The sequence below is a fragment of the Macaca fascicularis genome, chromosome 6 (genome assembly GCF_037993035.2).
Source record: "Macaca fascicularis isolate 582-1 chromosome 6, T2T-MFA8v1.1".
In the NCBI taxonomy this organism is placed as follows: Eukaryota; Metazoa; Chordata; class Mammalia; order Primates; family Cercopithecidae; genus Macaca; species Macaca fascicularis.
The window spans coordinates 30852207-30862129 of NC_088380.1; the positions used below are offsets into that span (position 1 = coordinate 30852207).

Here is a 9923-nt window from a genome sequence, read left to right on the forward strand (position 1 = left end):
ATGCTCTTGGTCCAGTCACCATAAGGGAAGAGAATGCACAGCAATCTCTATCAAATTTCTACCCCGAAGAAACAAGCCATTAGGATTTTCAGAAAGAGCAGTCATGTTTCAAAAGTTATTCAATCTGAAATCACTAGCTTCCCATAGGAAACTCTATAACTGAACAAGATTATCCTCTTCTTCTTTACTTCCTTGATGGGCTGAACACTGTCCCCAAAATAGATATGTTGACAATCTAATTCCTGGAACCTGTGAATGTTAAATCGCTTGGAAAAAGGATCTTTGCAATCTAATTCCTGGAACCTGTGAATGTTAAATTATTTGGAAAAAAGGATGTTTAAGTTAAAGATCTTCAGATGGAGAGATCATCTGGATTACACATTGAGCCCTAAATTCAATGACAAGCGTTCTTACAAGAGAACACACAGTTTCTAACAGACAAAACAGGAGAAGAATGTGGGAAGTTAGTGTCAGAGACTGGAGACAGGCAGCCACAAGCCAAAGAATGCCTACAGCCACCAGAGGCTTGAACAAATCTTTGTTGAATTTGTTGAGAGAATCATCTATTTCCCCTTTATGTTATTAATGTGTTGAATTGCATTGATTGACATTTAAAACTGAAAAATCTCCTAAAAATTATTCTAAGTGAAATAAACCAGGCTAAGTAGACTATAAAATGTATCATTACATTTACATATATTTCAAAAACAGGCAAAACTAAGTAAGATACTAAAAAGTTCAAGTGTGATAACTAACTTTGGAGAGAAAGAGACAAATAGTGATTTAGATTTAGAGAATTAAGAAGAGGCTTTTAGTTCTCACTCATAATTTGTATTCTCATGATCTGTGTTTCTTCCTATATGCTATACTTCCAAAAAAGAAAAATAATTAATGCTTCAGTAAATATGGATTAATCAATATCATTTGAAGAAGAGTCAATTAATTCTCACAGAAAATCCATATGTGCCACATTTTATGATAATTCTCATATGCTATTTTTCCCTTATTTATTCTGAAACTGAACATTAATGATAGGGAATAAATGATCTAAAAGTATTTAACTTTGAGTATTTAGAACATGTTCAATATTAATAAGATTATTTCCCAAAATGAAAATGGATGACTGTCAAAGATTTCTCTAGTTCTACTTTTAAAGATATATGAAGAATTTTGAGTAAACTAATCAAATTAATCAATAAAATGTTTATCCGTTCAATTAGTAAAGGCTATTAAACATTAAAAAAGTGATAGAATTAATTAAAGTTGTTAAACTAATATGTTGTTCTGTAAAGTTTATCATGGCTTCTTCACTTTCTAGCTGTGTGACTTTCAGAATATTGTATAATCTATCTCAACCTGTTTCTTCATTTTTAAAACTAGCAAAAATAGTAATAAATATCTCATTCTGTCATTGTGGCAACTCAATAAAATAATCCATTAAAAAACAAAAACAAAGCACAGCAGACAGCCACCCTCACTGTGTGTGTCAAATAGATGAGAAATAATTGGAGCATTTATTTTTAGTTGTGAATTCTCCATCCAAATGTTAGTACTGTGAGTATAACTATGTTAATTTTATAAGGAACAGTCTATAAAGAGATATCTCAAATCAAAATTTCTCTCAAGCAGTAGCTTGATTGGTTTCATCTCACAGAATTTGAGGACATGAAGACAATGTGGATGCAGAAAAACCAAAGTAACTATCACTGATTTTTGGTCTTATTTTTATACAATTCTAATTCTTTTTAATTTCTGAAAGTCTTTTCTTTCTGTTAATGAAATAACACCATCAACAAATACATAAGATGCAATTTTAATAATCATGACTTTACTTTGTTGGGGTCCGCGTGTTTCCTAAACAAAGGAATGAACACACAAGACAACACAAGACAAGACAAACATGGCGGCCGCCGCGAATGGCGCGCTCCACTTTATTTTATACAGTCGTTCGTGGAATGTTGCCAAGTCACAAGACACATCGTTGTTTTTCTGACCTTTCCCTGACTTTCTGGATTTTCAAGATGTTTACATATAAACAGGCCCCCAACGCCCTGCTTCGTTTGCAAGAGCAGGACTTATTGGGAACGCCCTGCTTCGTTTGCAAGAGCAGGACTTGTCGGGAACACCCTGTTTCGTTTGCGAGAGCAGGACTTACGGGGAACACCCTGTTTGTGAGCACGTAGTCCTCTACATTTCCCCTTTCCTTATTTACAAGTTTGAATTTCTTTTAAAACCATCATTACATGTTGGACTCGCTGGGATTCGGTGTTTGCCCTTTGGCACCGTCTCCAGCAGACTGTGAAAAATGACAAAGGCAAGAACAACAATCAATACATTACTAGAAACAGAGGTCAGCAAACTTTTTACAGGACTCATAGGGTTCAAAGACGTCAAACTTTGTGCAATACCAGTCATCAAATCTGCACCAGTCAGCAACGGTAACTGATTGCAAAATGTTTCAGAAATGTTCTGTGTTAATTCTTGTATTTCTAGGGAAAGATTATTATGACCAATTAAAAGTCTCTTTATCTCAGTCCAATTATGTACAGTTCTGTCAAAAGGAACAGGAGTAATACAAAATTGGGTAGTGTTCCAATCACATTTCAACAAAGCTCGGGTATTCAACACTGTTAGCTGATCTCCCAACCAAGAAACCACTTGTTCCAGATTATCTACTCGTTCAGTCAAATGAGCATCTATGTCTCGTTGCTGCTGCCACAATAAATGTGATTGTTCATGCCATTGTCGCACAAATTCTGCATTTTGTATATTCTGGTGTAGAGCTAATCCAGCAACAGCGGCAGTGGAAGCAATTGCTACAAGTCCTATCACCACGGTCACGACGATTCCAACCATTCTCCGACTGCGGTGGACAAGATCTTGCATAACCTTATAAATTTGAGTAACCCCAGTAGATTCACTCCAAGTACGTGTTAAGTTTACAGGTAGCCAGGTTTCTTTCTGGCTCTTAGTATATATAAATCAGAATGAGACTCATTCCAATTATTATTCCACCAAGTAATATTTATACAACTTAAGAATGTACAATTGTTTGTACAGTTAACTACCCCTGTATTATTATCCCATTTAAAAATTCCCGTCAACAACAAGTAAGGCTTTCTTACACATGCAATAACATATCTAGAACTATTTCGATGCAAAGATATATGGAAAGGGTTAGCAATATTAGTAAGATTTAAGGACATGTTTCCCGTGAAAGTGAACATTGGTTTACCAGCAGCTAGCAACTTCCAAATATGACCTTGTATTTGTGAGGTATTAGCCAAATGTGGCAAGGGGGTGATAGACCACCATCATGCCAAATAATAGTTTCATTGCCATCTGCAGCGATGTTGTGATTACCTATATGTCAATGCAGGTTGACATGGTTGAATTTAGTCTGAAAATCATGTACACTCCAATCTGTAACAAAGTATTTACGACTCTTCCCTTTTACTTCTAACAACAATCGTGGCCCACTACTTCTACATCTAGTCCACTCTAGTTGGGAAACACCTCCGGACACATCAGGGATAGGGCATAAAGACAATGTACTTGGCAGAGTTTCATCAAGTACTGCAGTATGATTATACTTGAAACTTTGAGCCACAACAGTCATAGTAAAGGCAGAGATATGACTATGGTTATAGCGAACAGCCCAAGCCTCATGAGAAAGATGCAGACAATGCGGACTACCCCCAAGACATATAGGTAACCCTTCAACCCCAAATTGATATGAACTATTTACTGTGCCAGTGTCTAATTCAGGATCCTGGTTTTAAAAAGGTGATGGCATCCAAGCAGTATCATTAGTAAATACTGGGATTTCTCTGTCTCCCCAGGCCACACCTTGATATAAGGGTGCAAAAGGAATATAAGCCCAGTATGTAAATTCTCCAGCTGTTACCTGACAATTTACTACGGCCAGCATAGCCAGGAATAAAGTCAGTGGGGTTTTGGGCTGCCTAGCTTGTTGAACAACCCCTTTAGCTTCTTAACTGTTTCAGTTGTCCCCATGTTGGGGGCTCCGCACAAGTTCCAAAGGTGAATGTTCTCTGAGCACTCAGATTTAGCTCCTGGAATTCCTTCAGGAACTGTTTGGATTGGCTCCTCTTCGCCATGGCACTGTTTCAACCGTCGAGATGGAAACCACTCGTTTCCGGCACCTGTACGGACAAGAGCATAGCCTCGGGCCCATTGTAAAACATTTCCTTTTAAATATTTCCCTTGTAATGAAGGATAATACACGCACAGATTACTGTTTTGTGGCTTTTCTAAAGGCTGTTGAAAATGTTTCACCGCTGCAGACTGCTGTAATTGGCGCCAATGGTTGAGAAAATTTAAAGTAAAAAAGGCTTTCAGAATTTGATGTTTTGGGGAATCTCGCCCATCTCCCCCTTTTTGCTTTAAAAGTTGTAATTTTAAGGTAGCATTGGCTCTTTCAATAATTGCTTGACCTTGACTGTTAAATGGAATACTAGTGGAATGATGAATATGGTATAAAGAGAGGAAGGCAGCCAATGTGCGAGAGCAATAAGCAGGGGCATTATCAGTTTTTAATTCAGCAGGGACTCCCATAACTGCAAAGCAAGTAAGTAAATGAGTAATAACAGAGTCAGCCTTTTCAGAGGGTAATGGCGTAGCCCACTGGAAATGTGACCACGTATCAATAGTATGATGAACATATTTTAAATGACCAAAGGAAGGAACATAAGTTACATCCATTTGCCAAATGTGATTTTGTTGAATGCCTCGAGGATTAATACCTGGACTTTAAAAAGGTGCAATAATAGGAGCACAAGATGGGCAGGCTCTGACAATAGCTCGGCTTGACGGCGTGTTATAGAAAATCGCCGTTGTAATCCTAAACTATTAGTATGATGTAGTTGGTGCTCATCCTGAGCCCGTTGGACACTGCCAATAAGTAAAGAATCAATCTGACTACTGCCAAAAGATAAAGGTCCTGGCAAAGCTGAATGAGAACGAATATGAGTGATAAAAAGGGGGGCAGTGCGGGAAGTAAGAGTTACAAATAATAAAGAAAATAATTTTTGTAAAAGAGTTTGAGGAAATAATGGTAAAGAAGTCTGAGAAATATATTTAGTTACATATACAGCATATTGGGAATCACTAACTATATTACAAGGGGTTTGAGGCCAGTCTTGTAGAACCATAAGAATGGCAAAAAGTTCTCCTTGTTGTACTGATTCAAATGGATAGTGAGAAATTTTTGAATTGTCTGAAGTCCAGTATCCAGCCTTTCCATTGCTTGAAGCATCAGTAAAAAAGGTGGGACCTTTAACTGGAGTGTAAGAGATAGGATTATATGGCAGTAACGAATATTGTTGCAGAAAAGCAAACAATTTATTACTAGGATAATGCTGAGAAAAAGAACCAGTATACTCAGCGCAAGCCACTTGCCAACCCTCATGAGTTTCCAGCAGAGATTCAATGTATTGATTAGATAATCGGGTAATAATTTTTACAGGTCAGCACCAAGCAACTGACGAGCTCGATGTCGTCCTTTAATAATTAATTCAGCCAATTTATCAATATATGGGTGAATTTTCTTAATGGCTTTATTAGCCAAAAACAGCCACTCCAGAATATTATCATCTTGGTGTAAAACGGCCCTTGGCGAATGGAGAGTATGAAAAAGACACAACGAAAGTGGAAGATTGGGTACAATATAATCAAGGTGAGCTTCATTAATTCTATTTTCTACAAATGACAATTCTTCTTCTGCTACTGGGGATAAAGTCCCCATAGGTTGAATACAAGTATTTACAGCTCTAAGATCAGTTAATAAGTGCCATTTTCCTTTTTTTTTTTTTTTTTTTTTTTTTTTTTTTTTTTTTTTGACAAGACAAACACAGGGGAATTCCATGCAGAAGTACTTGGTTCAATATGCCCCTTGGCCAATTGTTCCTTAACTAAATTCTTTAAAGCCTTAAGTCTTTCTTTAGATAATGGCCACTGTTCCACCCGAACAGGAGTTGTAATTTTCCACTTCAATTGTAAAGCTTGAGGCTTGTGGACAGTGGCTAAGAGTTTAAAGGATTGTAGCCCATTTTGAACATTATATTTTTGGCAGCTGAAGAAATATGAGGAATGCTTAAAAAGGCACCAAATTGTAAAAGATCGCGGCCCCAAATACAATATAAAGAACACTTTTCCTTGTTGTCCTTCAGGTCCTACACAGCTCAGGGGCTTGACAGTTTGGTAGACTATAGAAGCAGTACCTGGACCGGATAGAGTAACCGATACTTGTTTCTTTTTCCAATGATCAGGCCATTGAGCCAAACATTATTATATACATCCGCTCCTGTGTCGACTAAGCCCTCAAAAAGTATCCCATTAATTTGCAATGAACATAAAGATTTTTGATCAGAAACTAAAGTTTCCTAGAAAACAGTTTTCCCAGTACTACCGAAACCTCCTTGACGAGACACATCTCTAGATAAGAAAGGAAAAAAAGGCAATAAAAGCAATTATGCAATACATTCCCCTGCCTCTAGGCGCATAAGTTGTGAGACTTGTACCATAATAAGGATTTCATCAGTAAAATCAGGATCAATAATTCCTGGGACCACCATTAACCCCCGCATAGCATTGCTGCTTTAACCTAGTAAAAGTCCTACATGTCCCTTTGGCAAAGGACCACACACTCCGGTAGCCAGCTTATATATTCCTCTATTAGGAGATAAAGTATAAGGTTGGACAATAGCTAGATCAGCAGTGTCACTCTGCTTAGTGGCAGCATAAAGCTGAGAAACTGGGGTAGGGTAAGATCTCTTTAAGGAGGACTCGAGGTCATTCCTTGATGTTGTAAGCCACTGCTCACTGGGTACTAGGGTAGGCCTGCATTGTAGTTGTTGGGGCCCCAAGCCTGCGGGCCCCGGCTTCCGTTTCCCAAGAGGGGTGACAGTACATTCCCACTTTTATCAGTTTTTGAACAGCATTCATTGGTCCAATGTCAACCCTTGCCACATCGTTTACACATATTAGATGGTAACCTTTTTTCTTTTAGAGCAGAAAAGCCTAATTTTTTCCAGCATTCCTTTTTAAAATGACCAGGTTTCCCACATTGATAACATATAACTTGTTTAGAATTGCCTTTTAAAGCCTTAGAAAGTGCCCCAGCAAACAATTGAGCATTGTAAATAGCTCCTCCAACACCTGCACAAGCCCGAATGTATTCAGCTAAATCAGCTCCGCTAGCTTTTAGAGGACGCAGTAATTTTTGGCACTCAGGATTAGCACTCTCAAAAGCCAGAGTATCCAAAAGAATTTTAGCAGCAAGGCCTGAACCTACAGTCTTTAATACAGCATCTTGAAGACGGGCTACAAAATCTGGATATGGCTCTGTGGATCCTTGTAGGATCTTTACAAAAGATAAAGAAGTTTTACCCGCTATTTCAACCTTAGTCCACGCTTTTAAAAACAAGGCTTTAATCTGAGTGAGAGCAATATCATCTAGGCCTGCCTGAGCATTAAGAGTGGCGTATTGTCCTGAACCCGTAAGCTGCTCTTCAGTAGGTCCTGGGGGATTTCGCGTAGCATTTTTTCTAGCTTGTACTCTTGCTTCCTCCCACCACCAACTTTTTAATTGAAGCCATTGTGAACGATCAAGGACAGCCTGTCCCAACGTTTCCCAGTCAATACGAATCATCATATGTTCTGAAGAGAAGGAATCGAGAAGGCCAAGGACAAACGGTGATTGAGGTTCATAATTAGAAATTGCAGCTTTCATTTCTTTCAAAAATTTAAATTGTAGGGCTGTAGAAGTCACATTCTGGCCACCGTTTGGGAACTGAGCATTGGGGTCGAAAGCAGCCCGTGTTATTGGGAATAAATCTAATTCCTCGAAATCACCCTTTTCCTTCTATTCCTTCTTTTCTCCTACAGGAGGAAGAGGCACAGAGAAAACCTGACCTGACATAGACAAAGAGGTTGGAGGTGGAGGCAAAGGGAAATCCTTTTAGCATAAAGGAAGGTAACAGGGAAGGCTCATGGCGGAGAGATAGGAGAAACAGGAGCAGCGGTATCTTGCAATTTTAACAACTGTTGTAACATCTCTAAAATGTGCTGCAAATCAGAATTTCCTTCAGATGAAGGAGGCATTAGCTCTTTTTCCAATTCTTTGTCCTCAACAACCGGGGCATAAACATGTTCCTCTCTAAGATCATTCCTCTCTAAACCTTCAGATGCCTCACCTCCTGTGGCAGTATCGCCATGCTCCGAGTCAGTTTCAAGTAACTCTAATGCCTGAGTAATGGAACTACACACAAAGTCCACAAAGTCAGAGGCATCGTTTGCCCCCGCTGATGAGCTCGACGCAGGACTTTAACCACTTGTAACCATTCCTTTCAATTTAACTGCACTTTGGTTTGATATTGAAACCAATAACAATGTTGTTCAACATGGGCAAACAATCACTTCAAAGTCTTATGTTCCTTAACTAACTTCTACTCCTATAGACATCAACAGTCCCTGCAGTAACCACAAATATTCAGAGGCCAGAGAGGTGGAATTCCCCATAATTTTCCCGTGGGTCCCCCTTTCTTTATTTACCTGCCCGGGGTGTTCCCCCTCCGGTTCCTTGCTCTCGTGGAGCCACGGACCCTGCTCGCTGCGCCAGATGTTGGGGTCCGCATGTTTCCTAAACAAAGGAATGAACACACAAGACAACACAAGACAAGACAAACATGGTGGCTGCCGCGAATGGCGCGCTCCGCTTTATTTTATACAGTCGTTCGTGGAATGTTGCCAAGTCACAAGACACATCGTTGTTTTTCTGACCTTTCCCTGACTTTCTGGATTTTCAAGATGTTTACATATAAACAGGCCCCCAACGCCCTGCTTCGTTTGCAAGAGCAGGACTTATTGGGAACGCCCTGCTTCGTTTGCAAGAGCAGGACTTGTCGGGAACGGCCTGCTTCGTTTGCGAGAGCAGGACTTACGGGCAACACCCTGTTTGTGAGCACGTAGTCCTCTACATTACTTTTATAAATAGGCATTAACCTAATATTTTTACAGTATCAGACTGGCTTAAAATCTTGATTTGAGCATTAGGTGAAATTTGTATTTCTCACTGTAAGCTGTTAAAGTCTATCCTCTGAACACACATGAGGAAGATAAAATACTAGGGCTTTACAGTACTGGTCAATATAACAATAAAACTACAAAGAAATTTCTCCCAAAGAACTACAGTCCTCTATTTAATAATTTTAAGTGTTCATAAGCAAGATGTCAAAAATATTTGTCTTAACTTGTCAAAATAAACCCTTGGTGGATATGAATTAACTAAATGTATACAGCATAATTAGTTCAGTAGCTGGAACTAAACAACTCTTGTTAATTTCCAAGAATGGACGTGATCCCATTATAACCACAGTCAGGATTTCTGGTACTTTTTCTAATAAATTTGTTTCACTTATTTAAAATCATGATTTTTTTTACTTCATTTCTAAGCCAAGCTCTATAAACAATAATTTATCAGTTTGGGAGATTATGTAATTATTACCACATTTTAATTAAGAATTTATGAAATTTTTTAACTTCGTTGGTACAATTAGTCTAAGAATAGCTGGACGTAATTTTGAAATTACTAAATTGCCCTAATTAATCTAAGAAAAATAGATTAAAACAAATTTTCCTCTGATTAATTACGGTAACAAAGGCAGTAAGAAAAGAACACAGATCAAGTTTTATTTTTAAGGCTGTAAAATATATACAATCCAGGTGCAATTGAAATACAGAGAATTTCTCTGTGAATTTCTTATTCACTGATATTCCCCAACTTTTATATTTCATGACATTTCACATACACACATGTACACATGCTTGAACACCCACTCTATCAAAGATTAGCCTTTTCGGAAATATTTGAGAGCAAGTTGCTAATACTTCCGTGTTTTTCC

General features: G+C 38.3%; 1 long non-coding RNA gene across 1 annotated transcript; it reads right to left on the reverse strand.

The window, feature by feature from the left end:
* Nucleotides 1-1797: 1797 nt before the first annotated feature.
* On the reverse strand, nucleotides 1798-8951 carry LOC135971249 (uncharacterized). The gene is made up of 2 exons (XR_010587322.1): nucleotides 8575-8951; nucleotides 1798-4166 (listed from the first exon to the last, which is right to left on the reverse strand). It is a non-coding gene; the product is annotated as an uncharacterized lncRNA (long non-coding RNA).
* Between the last annotated feature and the right edge of the window lie 972 nt (nucleotides 8952-9923).